This window comes from Taeniopygia guttata, chromosome 5 (assembly GCF_048771995.1).
Source record: "Taeniopygia guttata chromosome 5, bTaeGut7.mat, whole genome shotgun sequence".
NCBI classification, from domain to species: domain Eukaryota; kingdom Metazoa; phylum Chordata; class Aves; order Passeriformes; family Estrildidae; genus Taeniopygia; species Taeniopygia guttata.
This window is the reverse complement of record NC_133030.1, coordinates 3,048,209-3,061,189: the sequence shown is the minus strand read 5'-3', so window position 1 is coordinate 3,061,189 and position 12,981 is coordinate 3,048,209. Positions and strand designations below refer to the sequence as shown.

The 12,981-nt window shown below is 39.4% G+C and overlaps 1 protein-coding gene and 1 long non-coding RNA gene across 3 annotated transcripts in view; both read left to right on the top strand.

Moving 5' to 3' along the window:
• Nucleotides 1–41: 41 nt before the first annotated feature.
• IMMP1L (inner mitochondrial membrane peptidase subunit 1) overlaps nt 42–12,981 on the top strand; it is a 31,740-nt gene continuing 18,800 nt past the window's right edge. The window contains 1 exon segment of one of the 2 annotated variants that reach the window (NM_001245260.2): nt 42–93. The gene's annotated coding sequence lies outside the window, so the exon portion shown is untranslated. 2 annotated transcript variants of the gene reach the window in all.
• Nucleotides 3,369–12,086, top strand: LOC115495379 (uncharacterized). Its single transcript, XR_003960573.4, has 2 exons — nt 3,369–9,115; nt 9,222–12,086. It is a non-coding gene; the product is annotated as an uncharacterized lncRNA (long non-coding RNA).

Here is a 12,981-nt window from a genome sequence, read left to right as displayed (position 1 = left end):
GAGCGGCTCGGGGAGCCGCCGCCCAATGGGAGCCCGCGTTGTTGGCACGTGCGGAGCCGGGGGGTGGCGGAGGGCCCGGTGGCGAGCGGGGAGGTGAGAGCGGCTCCGGGGCATCGGGGCTGTGCCGGGGGCTGAGGGCACCGGGGCTTTGTCCGGGCTGGGGGGCCGGCAGCGGGCACGGATCGGGGCGGGGAGTGCGGTACGGGTGCTGTGGAGGGGATAGCCGCGGGGTGTGTGCAGGGCCGGGCCGTGGGCGGACAGGCTCGCCCGGCGCGGCATCAGCCCCTTCGAAAGAGCCTGCAAGGGAAAAGTGCTTTGTAAAATTTATTTCCATGACTGCGTGTAACGTGGTACGTGAGTATACTTGGGTCTCTGCTTGTTTGTGCATAGCCACGGAGCTGTAGCGAGCGTGTGGGTAATGCCTTAACTTGGGAGCAAGATCAGCGTGCAAAAAGTTAAACGACATTAAAATGCTTTGACAAGTTCTAGTATGCTTGCTTTGTCAGTCAACGCTCTATGTTCTGGTGCTCTGAAAGCAAAGGGAGCCCCTGTCAGTATACAGAACAGCCACTACCACAAGTATTTTTATGTTTGTTTTTCATCTGTTGGTGATTCAGATGCATCCCAAGCTTCTTGAAGACACTTGTACAAGCAGAATAGAAAAACAAAGCGTTAATACTATAATCCCTCACTCTCGCTCTTGAATTCCAATGAGCAATGTTTACTGTTGTTCTGAGCCAAATTGCTGAACACCTGTGGTTCTTGAGTCTCTTTTTAATTGAGAGGAAAAAATGCTCGTGTTAAATATGAGCAGTATGAAAGAGCAGCAATATGTGGGCAGTCCTGAACCTCAGAGTGTTTCCTTCATATCCAACTCAAATTCAGGGACATGAAACTTCAGCATGGTGTGTCCCTAGCTGGGGAAAGGATGCTCTTTTTGCTGCTGGCCAGGCTTCCACACACGCTAAGCAGTGAACAGGTCAAAATCTTTTATCACGGGTATCAGGTAGTCTTAAGATTTTGTATCTTCTGCTAAACTGTGAGATAGTGAATAATACTTAATTTTTAATATAGATTCTTGCTTAGTGAAAGTTAGAAGTATCTGTCTGTAGAGGAGGAAATCAAAGAAGCTTGGAAACCATTACAAGAATTAAATACAGGTATTTAATTTCACTTCTGTAATATGTGAACAGTGAGGTGTGAATATCTGGAACAGGAAAGGCCAACAAACTAAAGACCCAAAGCATAATTCACAATTCTTCTAAAAGGGTTTGGCCATCTCTTTCTGTCAGTGGGATCCAGTGGAGTGAATTCTGTCTGACTGAAGAGGAGCCTGAAGTGCAGGGAGAGTTCTCCACTTTTAAATATCACAGTGACTCTGCCATTTCTTACTGAGCTGTCCTCCTGGAGCCCCAGTCCCTGCATATTCCAGGTGTGTGTGACACAGGATATCTGTTGGACAGCTTTGTTTCAGAAGCTCGTGACCCAGTGATAAGGATATCTTTGATAAGTCACTGCTTGCCTGTCAGAAAGAGAATCCAGTGATGAACTCGGTCTCTGGGATGATTTTTTCCCATTCCAAGCAGTACATTTTCTTCTCTTACTTAATTAACACAAAGTATTTCCTTGCTTTATTGTTTTTTTAGTTAAAATTCACTATTGTAGGTTGTCTTAACTTCACAGGATAGGTGAACATACATCCAGGACTGAGCCCTCTCTTTTGTTCTTTCATTACTGCTTGCCTCACATGTAAGGGTTTTTTATACTTTTTTAACCTCATTTTCCTACAGGCCAGTTGAATTTGGAGGCTAAATAATTCCTTCTATCTCTTTTTTTTTTTTTCTTTCTTCTTTTTCCTATTGCAAAGAGAACACACATAATGAAAGTATTTTGGAAATGGGGACGATTGTGCCATGTCCCTGCCATTTTTAGTGTTTCTTGGATAAACTGCACATTTCCTGACAATCTCAGTGGCTCAGGAACTGATCCAGTACGTCAGGGTTGCAAAAGAGGAAATTCACTCCCTGCTCCTCTTCTTTTCCAATCCAGCAAACCCTGGTGCTGGTCAGTTCCCTCCTTGGGCTGATTGAGCTCCCTAACCTGGCTTGGAGCTATTGATTGACTTTCTTCATAGTTTTATTTTATGCCGTCCTGTGAGCTGGTGCTGCATGGAAAAGGGCAGCCCAACCTCCCAGCTCTTGCTAGCTGGGAACTTTGTAGTTATTTCAGAATAAAAATTGGATTTTTACATAAAAAAAAAAAAGGATTTTTACATAAAGTGACATTTTTATTACAAATTTTTTTTGTAGATATCCTTCCAAATACAGAGAAATGGTGTCTTACATTGTAACTTACAGCAGGAGAGACTGTTTCATATATAACAAAATTGTAGATACAATTTTTTCAGTATGAGAACTGAACTTTTAAAATACAGCAGTAGTTCTGTGTTGTTCATTTTTCCCCAGTCACATTTTAACCTGATGGGTGCAGTTCAAGTCCAACTGATTTAGAAAGTGAGTGGAAATAAGCTATTTTTCGATAGATGGGGGATTTTTCAAATGTTAACATTTTAATACAGTAAAGCTTTCCAACTGCTTATGTGCTTATGAAAATACTGCATACAACATCTGTCTTTACCTGTGTATCAGACAAATTTCAGAGAAAGAGCTAATTTAATGGGAATTTAATTTTGTATTTACTTTTAGTTATTTTTAAATCAATGATGATTCATTTGCAGGAATAACAATAGTTTTTTCAGTCTTTTGGAATGATACTGAAGGTTTGCACATGTCCAGTTTTGAATTTTCAGTTGTTGTGGGAGATCCAGCTAGAATATGCTGTCTGGCAGAAAGCAAGACCACAGGGACTGTAATTCTAGACATCACCCTAAGCCTGAAATGCACATTATGAGGTAGATAAACCCTCCTGTTCCTGCTCTAGGGGTGGAATGGAAATGCAGAGAAGCTAAGGAACATGGGAATGATTTCCAGTGCTCAGGAAGTGTCTTGGGAAGTTATTTCTTTCAGCTGAGCTATGGCAATTGCCAGGGGTCATACCCAGCTCATTGGAGAGTGTTTAAACATATTTTGTCTATTTTGGGATGTCTCAAACTGTGGAATAATCAGCTTTCCTTCCTCGCAGCTCACATGTTGTCACCTAGACCTGGTCAAATGGGGATGTCAGTTTTAACTGCAAATTCTAACTGTGCTGTGGAGAGATCAAGCTCTCTGTTTTCCTCTTCTTGCAAACTTGCTGGTCCAATTCAGCTACTTGTCTGTGGGAAATGCAGATTCTAAGATGGATTAAGAGGATTTGGTGTGAAAATTCCCTAAGGGAAAAAGAAAATGGAGGGAATGCAATGGTGAGTGAGAGAGCAATCAGAACATTTAGGAAAAGATTATACTTCGAATTTGATCTGCAAGAACATTTGGCATTTCTCTTCGAAAACTGTAGCCTACACACTTGGGGGAAATCCTTGTTTCCCCAGAACAGCAGCTCTTGAAGTGTGATTTGGCTGTTTGTGGTTGATAATGATGCCTCAGGTTTAGCTTTTCTATTTTTCACATTCTGTGCTGCTTTAGTGTGCACTTCTGAGCTTCACATGAGGGGATGCTGAGCTCTGCACAGAGCAGGGACACAAAACAATTCCTTCTCCAGCTGGGCACCAAGGACAAATGATCCAAATCTCAGCCCAAGAGCACAAACAACGTGGGCTGGAGAGAGAAAAACAAGCAGGGTGGGACTGCCTGGGCTGGAGCTGGAATGGGACAATGAACTCCAAGGTGCCAATGGAGCAGAACTGATCCCAGGGAGAGCCCCCGGGAGCGCTCGTGCATTTTGGGACCATTTTGGTTCATCTTGGGTGCAGCCCTGGCTGGGCTCTGGTGCTGCCCAAGGGGGATCCATGGAGGAGATCCTTTTAATAAATCCCTGCTTTATTCTTTAGCTCTGTCCAGCCTCTGCTCTAGGCCAGCCTTCCCAAGGCATCAGTCTGTGGTGATCACACAGGGAGAGAAGGCATCAATAAGAGGAAGCACAGTTGTCCTGGCCTCTCTTTACCACATGGATTACCCATGTGGGCTCATAGGGCCTCCAGTTAACACTAGCAGTATTTTCTGGGCAGTGTTCCTCAACAACAGGGTGTTATTGAGGGATGTGTTCTGTTGCCTTTGCTTGCAAATCAATGGTTTTGCTGGGTTTTAATTGTGCTGCGTAAGATTCATGTATGCTCTTGGCTTTGAACAAAATGCTGTTCATTTTGGAATAAAACACCAGCCCATTTTATGTCAAATTTATTTCATTTATGAATGTCTGTCAGACCATTTTTCAGTGATATTTTTCTGCAGGATTTACGTGTGGGATAGAGAACCAGAAAACTACATCCTAGTGGCAGTTCTGATTCATAATCTTATTAGTGTTTGCTGTTCCATCGCCGGCCCGCTTGGCTCATCAGTTGTGGAATGTGCTGGTATTAGACTGTACTGATTAAAGTTTTATAGTCACCAAATCAGATTAGCCACCGAGTCACCTGAGCAGGCTGGCCTTGCAGTCATGTGACCCACGCCCCGCTGAGCTCCTGCTGGCAGCTGAAACAAGGTAGTTTGCTTTTGAGATGTTCTTAAGTATCTAACAGCATGGGTCGTGGATTATGGCTGCAAAGAAGATGGCTTCATTTTCCTGATCTTTGAACTAGCTAGAATGGGGTAAGTTTGAAAGTGCAGGATCTTCAGGCCATGAGCCAACAACTGGAAAGAATGTTTAATCCTGGAAGCTCTGACACCAAAAGGCCTGTTTTTTTTCAGTGTGAAAAAGCTTAAAGACTGCTTATCCAGTCAGTCTGTGGCAAATGAAAGAATTAGTTGGAATGTTTAGGACTTGCCAGTTGTATGATATTTCATAAGACATAAGATCTTACCCAGGAAGCCTCTGAATGTTACCTAAATTTATCGTTGTGGGTATCCTGAGCAACAGGAAAAAAAATTAAACCTGTGTCAAATTTAAACAGCTCTTTAAAAATAGAACTAAATCAGGAGACATGAGTTACAATAGTATCTGCTGAAGACAAGAAAATATTTTAAAACTTACTTTATGTTTCTGTAATTTCAGAACTGTACAGTATAATATTACTGAAACCTGCAGAACAATAATATTGAAAGTGAATTGTGAGTTTAATTTAGTGTCTTAATAAGCATCATACAGATTAGGGCTATATTTAATAGAGATTATTTTCCTTGTATTTCTCATGCTTCCTGGTGAGACCCACAAACATGGAAGGAACCTCAGGTTTCCAGAGTACTGGCCAATGATGTTTTCTGGTTATTGTCTCCCATAGATATTCCAGACAGGAATGCTAGCTTGATATTTCAGCTCCCACCAACTTTCACAGCACTCTGGCCATCCACAGAGTGGGGCGTGAACCAGGGTGTGCTACAGTAATAATTCTGTACAAATGTGTATTGCTTGCTCTTCAAAAAGTTTGACTAGAATGGAAAACTAATTACATCACTGAGGGGCAGGTGAAGAAAATAGGCATTTTGGCCTTTAAGTAGTCAGGAAGTAAAATTGAGATTTTTCAGTGTGAGTTATAAAGCTGGATATAAGACAAGTAAGCAACCTAGTAAAACTCATTGTAAAGCCAGATTCACAACTGGCTACTTAGGCAAACTTAAACTGCTTCGAATTTAGAATAATGTTTTGTTGAAACAAACCATCAGGAAGCATTGAATTGCTGTTTTTTTTTTTTTTTTTTTTTTTTTTTTTTTTTTTTTTCTTAGCCAGGCTGGCAAATCATCATTCTTTATCTCAGTGCATTCAGCTTCCATCCCCTACACTGAGCCTGCCAATTCCATGCCAGAAGTGCTGTATTTGTGGGAACCCCATTTCAGGGGCATCTATCTGGGAGCAGGGCTGCCATTTTTTTCCCATTTCCCCCCTCCCTTGTACTAAATTGCATTTTGTGTGAGATAATATATGTAAAAGGAATAAAAATGAATGAACATTTAAAACTGTAGATACTGAAACAGATTGAGGGAAACCAAAATGTTATCAAGGTCCTAGAAATAACAATCCTGTAAGTGGTTACTCAGTGTATTGCAAATGGGACACACAATATCACTGAAACCTGCAGAACAATAATCTTGAAAATGAATTGTGAGTTTAATTTAATTGTGGGTGCTGCCGGAAATGTGAGCTTCACTAATTTTTGTGTGGAAAGAATAGAATGTTTTCTTTCTTTTCAACGAGGAGGTAATTAATCTGAAGATTTAGCCCTAAGGTTTATTAGAATACCTGTGTGTCTTCAGTAGCCATGCTTTCAATATTTCTGTGATTTACAGCTGTGACTGTGTCCTTAGCAGAGGAAGAAAGGTAATGGAGCTTTTTTTTTTTTTTTGCACCTTGCTCTTATTTTTCTGCAAATAATGTTGCACATTCTTGGAGCTTCGTGCTTCCTTGTGCTTTGTTTCTTGGTTGTTCTTCCATTGGTCCAAAAAGTATGAAGCACTGTTTGATCTTGGTGTTCTCATGCTGTTGCCAAGCCACAGTGATTTTTTTAATAGAATTTTTAACATTTCTGGTACAAAAGAACTGAGATTCACAAACCTTAAGTTATAGAAATATCATCAATCTTCTTAACATGCAGAAAATATCTGTGAAAGGAGATGTATGACCAGTCACTGGTTTTCCTTTTAGAAAAGCAATGTATTATGGAGGAAAGGGCAAGCCACGTTCTGTACTTTTGGAAGAAACCAGATGAGCAATTGCAGATGAGATAAAATCTTATCACTTACTAAAAACCTAAATAGTTTTTAAGAAGCAATTCAGGGAGGCAGTACTAATGAAGTTATACAGTGATTTTTTCTGTACTGCTTTTCTGTTTTACTGGTATTTGTGTCCTCATTTGAAACTTCTGTGTGGGTGGATGTCTGTGGTAAAATGAGCCATGCTTGGTGATGTGTTTGCTATCAGTGAGTTTGTGGGGCTGGAGCGTGCTCAGCACCTCAGCTTAGAATAATTTGCTAAATTGGAGGAAGGCACCTCTACTTATTTGATTCCTAAGTAGTCAGTTTTCACATTTATTATTGTGTCAGCTGTATCTTTTATTTTAAACCATCAAATTAAATAATAGCTTATGCTGGCTTTCTATTTTAGTTCATGCATTTAAAACCTGGAAGTCAGATAAAAAGATAGTTTCAGAATAAATTCAGTATATTATTTATGAGTGGAGCAACACATTAGCATGGAGTTCACAATAGATCATATCGCTTTTATTCCATCTTACAAGCTTAGCAGCACAAACAGAATAATCAACATATTATTTGGCTGTCATCTGCTGAACAGAAAGCAGAGATCACAAGGAGGTTTTCCCTAGCTGCAGTGATGGCCTTTTTGTTCCAAGCCCCCATCTGGGAGGGCCATGGTGTGTTATCATATGGAACGCGGGGTTTGCTGTAATCTGCTTAGCTGCACTGCAGTTTGAATCTTTATTCCATGTTTGTGTAATTTATAATTTTAATGAGACCATGGCTCTTGTGGGCTTTGAAATATATTAAAAGCTCTTTTGTGCATATGCTTTTGTTCTTGCTTAATAGGCTCAGTGTATTTAAAACTGATGAATTTTTATTCATGGATTTGGATGTCTGGGGATTAACTTAGACTGAATATCATTGCACTCATCTATTGATGTTTGGAACTTTTTTATACTTGTATCTCTAAGTGGAGAAGACCTTACAGAACTTGTGTAAACATAAAACAGCTCAGAAATAACTAATAAAATCTTACTGAGCAATGAGAAAAAATACTGATTACACTTTATTTTTACTGCATAAACTCTTGTGAAGTACCATTTTGCTCTGAAAAAAGTCCTTGAGTCCATGTACATGTGTGTATTTAGAACTTTGTAACTAAAAAGCAGTTTAGGAAAGCGGTCAACATTTTTGCAGAATAACAGCAGTGATAAGCACTTGATTTGCATTTTTCTTCTATTCAGGTAACTTGAAAAAGTAAATACTGAGCACTCACTTGTCTGACTGTGTTGCCTTTCTCCTCTTTTTTTAACACATTTTTAAATGCAGAGTGTGCATAAGCTATTTTATTAGAAACTGATGCTCATTACTGGGGAGTATTGATAAACATGCAGAAGGATTCTTCACTGCTATTTTCTGACAGTGCTAAAACTGGTCTTGTTTTTTGCTTTTTTATTTCTCAGATGTTCAATGGTTTGTTTATTGTTTGTCTGTCAGGTTTGATTTCCTGTTTGTTTAAAGATTTGATACTTTGTGACTTCTGTGTTTCTAAACTACTGTGGAGCCTCTTCAATGATGGCAATCTCTCTGAGACCAGCACTGGCAATAAGATGGAGACAATTGTGTTTTTTCTAAATAGTCTTGCTGATGGTATACTGAAATGTGGAGGGGTTGTTTGATGTGGAGGGGCTTTGGGATTTTTGTTTGTGGTGTTTTTGTTTGTGGTGTGTTTGTTGGGTTTGCTGGTTTTTACCAGCAAACCATCCTCTTTGTAATGACAAAATATTTTAAGTAAACAGCTTTTTTAGTTCTCAGTGCACAGGGGAGTTATTCACCCCTCTTCTCTTCGCTGCTTTGAGTATTTCCAAAATCATCTTTCCACAAGATGTGTCAGCTGGGAAGTGCAGGGGACACATGAGCCAAGGGCAACTTCAGATTTTTTAGGGTTGTAGATTTTTAGTGCCTAATGTGAAAATTAGGTTTTGTCTTACTAAACTGAAAGAATTTTCTATGTTTATACGTCTGTGTCTCAAGGCAATGAATGTATTGGAATTGGAGATAAACACAGGTAGTTATTTGACCATTGTGAAACAGGCACAGCCTGTTTTTCTCAGTTACCAGAAAGGTAATTGCCAGACCTTTGGTGTTTGTCGTGACTTTGACCTTGTCAGAAGACTGTAAAGTGAATTTTGGCATCCCTGAGGCCCAGGCCTGCCATGTATGATCATGCCTTTGCTCAGCTGTCTGGATTTCACTGTTCAGCAAAGAGGAGTGAATGGAGCTGCAGAGGAGGACAAGCTTTGGAATGCATCTGGCCATTAAAACAGCATTTTATTCAGGGTTGTGCAAGTGTTAGGAGCTGCTTCCCAAAGGTAAATAGAACCAGTGAGAAATACCTGAAATCTGTGTTGGGAAATTGCTCATTCTTGTCGGTAGTCTCTGGTTATTTAACACCAGCCAATTGTGTTATGTTTACAGGATTAAACTCCTTGTCAGCTTGAGATCAGCAGCTGAAGGAGCTCTCGTTGGAGACAAACTGCTAGTGCCTAGTGGAGATAGTGTGTAAAAAAGTTAGCTCTTCCAGAATATCACCAAGCTTCCTCACATTTTCCAGACCAAGTCCAGTGTTTCTTCCAGAGTAAAGCAACAGCTGAAAATAAAAAAGCAATTCTTCTCATCTCCAGCACAGAGGGACCTTTTGAAAATTGTTCTTCATTTTGCTTTAGATGTTCAGAATCCTCAGATTATAATTAAAATATTTAAAGCATTTTGTATATTTATATTTTGTGTATTTTTTTTATCTATTTAAAGCATATTTTGTATCTAATATGGGAAGCATCCAAATAAACAAGATACACACACTTCATTCTTCTAGCACATGTAACATCAGTTTCATGCAGAAGTTTTAAAATAATACTTTAATATAAATAACAGCTCAAACATAAATATTTAAATGGCCTAGTCAGTGTGCAGGTTTTTTTTTGGTTTGGGGTTTTGGATTGTTTTTTATAGTAATCTCAGAGTAATTCGGTGGGAAAGAGGTGGTGCATAGAGAAAGGTGTCTGGTAAGAAGTGGAGAAGGTTAGCAGAAGAGTTTATGTTATGGAAGGAAAAACTGATAATCTCTCACTACATATTCAGTGGCATACATTACTTCACTACAATTCACAACATATTCAGTTCCAGAATTGGGAAAAATTATATAAAGCAAATGCTACCAGAAATTTTTTATGAAAGTGAAAAATCTGTTTAGTGCCAAGTGCAGTGATTTGTTTAGTCACACTTTCAGTGGCTGCAACTTTGATTTTCCTGTTTTTAAAAATTCAGCGCCATGTCTTAAATTGTCTTACACAATGCTGTTGGTTTTCTGGAAATGATAAATCTGCTCATTGATTTTCTAATTTTATTATGTACACAGCTAATTGTAATCCAAGATTACAGCAAACAAGATGTTAATTTCTAGACAACCTATGTACATTTCCCTCAGAGTGCGAGTGCTACAGAAGCAAAGAGTACAAAGAGAATACCATTTGTGCTATCCTCACAGGAGCTGTCAATAAAAGATGTAATAGGGGATTTAGGAATCTGGAAATGGCCAACTAATTTATGTGAATCTATTTTATTTCAGCTAGAAAGCCCAAGCTCTGTTTCGTCTGCACTGCATATTGCAGAGCACAGGCTGTCTATAGAAAACCAGGCGGCTGCATATGGATAGTCCCTTGATATCATTCACTTGCTGTGTAATCTTATTATGCAAAGTTCTAATCTTCACCTAGAATGAATGCCTCTGGGTCAGAATATAGTCATATCAGGGTTTTTGAGGTCATGTTTTGTGATCCTTAGCTTATTCTTCTAAGTAGAGCTGGGATTTAAAGAGTATTCCCCAGACACTGGCAGAGATAGACGGCAAAACCTGCTGCCTTTTTGGAAGACAAGACCAACATGAGGTCCCTGGTAGGATTAAACTTGATTTGTAGCTGTAGGATTTTTTAACAGATGTATTATTGGACAGGGAATAGGGGGCCACCAGCACAGCGAAATTGGATCACAATTGGCATTCTCAGGGAGTCCGCTGGCTGCTAAAACAGCAGCTGCATGTGGATTTGACTTCTTTCAGGTGAAGCGACTTCCAGTCATTTGGAAAGGATGGGATGAAAAGGAACCTTGGTGATAATTTTGATGTCTGCAAGATTTAGTACCAATGTAATGGGATTATCGGTAACACCTTCGCTGCAGAAAAAGCCACCTGGCGCTATAACTGGCAGCAACTGAGAACTAATCCTTTCCCATCTCTTGGATGTCATTCATGAGGCTCAAAGTGATTTCTACCCTGCTAGCTGTGATTAATTTTATAAACAAACAAACAAAAACCTGAGTGATGAAAGCATAGGCTATGGAAGGAAAAGGGAGCAGAAAATACTAGTAATTACATTTTGCATATTATTTGCTGTGTATTTTACAACTATACAGTTGTGGTAAAGTAACCAAATTATGTTTTCTGTGATAAATATGGATGTGTGACCTTTTTTTAACCAGTGTTGATTACAGTAGCAATTTTTCAGATACCTGCTATATGATAGTACGTAGTACCTGGAAGTAATTACAACGGGTTTTAGGCCATTAGTTCTGCAATAAGGATGTTTATACTACAGAGCCATTAAGTTTTCAAGGGGCCTGTGACTTAAATAATTTGTTTTATTGTGCTTAATGGTCTTATGTTCGATCTGGTGGAGTTGCCTGCTTATGGTACTTTGTATTAAAATTGTGTGATGTGGAAAACTGTTCAGCTGTTTACTTCCTTGTGATCAACAATATGGCATTGTTTCAAAAATATAATGATACAAAGTTTTCAGAGGAAACAATTCTATTTTAATGATGCTCAAGTTATTATTCCTGTGTGGATTTTTTTTTCTTTTTAAATAAACTAGTTTGGCCTGGTAGTTTTTTTACTGGACTTGCTACGACCAGTTATTAACTAGAAGTTGTTACTTAAAACTACATGGAAACTTTAGGATTTTAGTTATTTGGAATGAATGTTAGATGTCTAAAGATAAACCTTAACATTAAAACACCCTCCCATCCTCAGGAGGTACCTTGCCATGGTCAGATTGTATAATCCAGGTATATATGTGTCTTCATTTTAAACTAACTTTCTTGGGTAGTAGTTGAAAGCTTTTAAAAGGTAAAAATTTTTTTATTGTTATCGTAAAATCTGATAAGCTTGAGCACTTAAAAAAATCCTTTGTACTGCATTTATAAGAAGGGGTTGGTGAAATCTATGTCTCAGGAGTTAAGAATTTATTTTAAGAGAACTGGGAATAAAATTTGAGAGCTTTTCATTCATGTTCTGTCCTTGTGGTTATCTTTTTACCATGGCAGCTCTGGCAGCAGGCAAAGCTCACTGAGCCCTGGGTTTCCTTGAATAGCTCCCAAATCTACTCACAAGCATCCCAGGGACACACATGTCCAGGGTAACTGTCCCTGTTTGTGTCACCCAAAATCCAAAAGGAAACAGCTTGCAATCACTTTGAAACTTGTTTTCTGAGATGTAGAGCTGTTGTTTCGAGTTTCATAATAAAAACATTTTAGTTACAACCTGACAGCTCCTGGCATGGGAGGTTTGCACATTCTTTTGATGTTGTTACTCTTTATTTGTCCCAGTTTGATCTATATACTCTGGGCATTGTAATGCATTGTTTGTAAATGCTTTTTTACCTGCAATACCCACAGGTACCTAAATTCCCTACTATCTTAATATGTTAATATAAGGTTTTTGAATACCAAGGGTCAAAAGTAGAGGATGCTTGTGCAGTATTTTTCTTTCTCCCTGAACTGAGAAGCAACATGAGGCTCCTTTCTAGTAGGTGCTGTTAAGAAGGATTGATGATGGACTTCTCTCAAAATGTAGTTTTGGATTCACCTACTTCTGCAACTCAGATTCATCTGCTGTGCCCCCACTTTCCTTTTGTGACCTGTCTCACATTTCTGGGCTCTCAGTGTGTCTGGCCTAAGAGTAAGGCATTAGTTGGTGCTATTTGGGTGTACTGAATTGAGAAGAACCAACCACTTCTGTGCCTCACCAGAATGGATTCTGCTGAAAGTGCATTCCCCTTCCAGGGGAGCAGCTCCAGTTCCTGCAGTGTGTCCTGCAGCGTGCTGGGTGCTGCATCTGTCAGACACAATTCAAGACTTTTCTGTTTTCCATTGTATTTTGGGTTATTACTGCGAAAATGGTCAG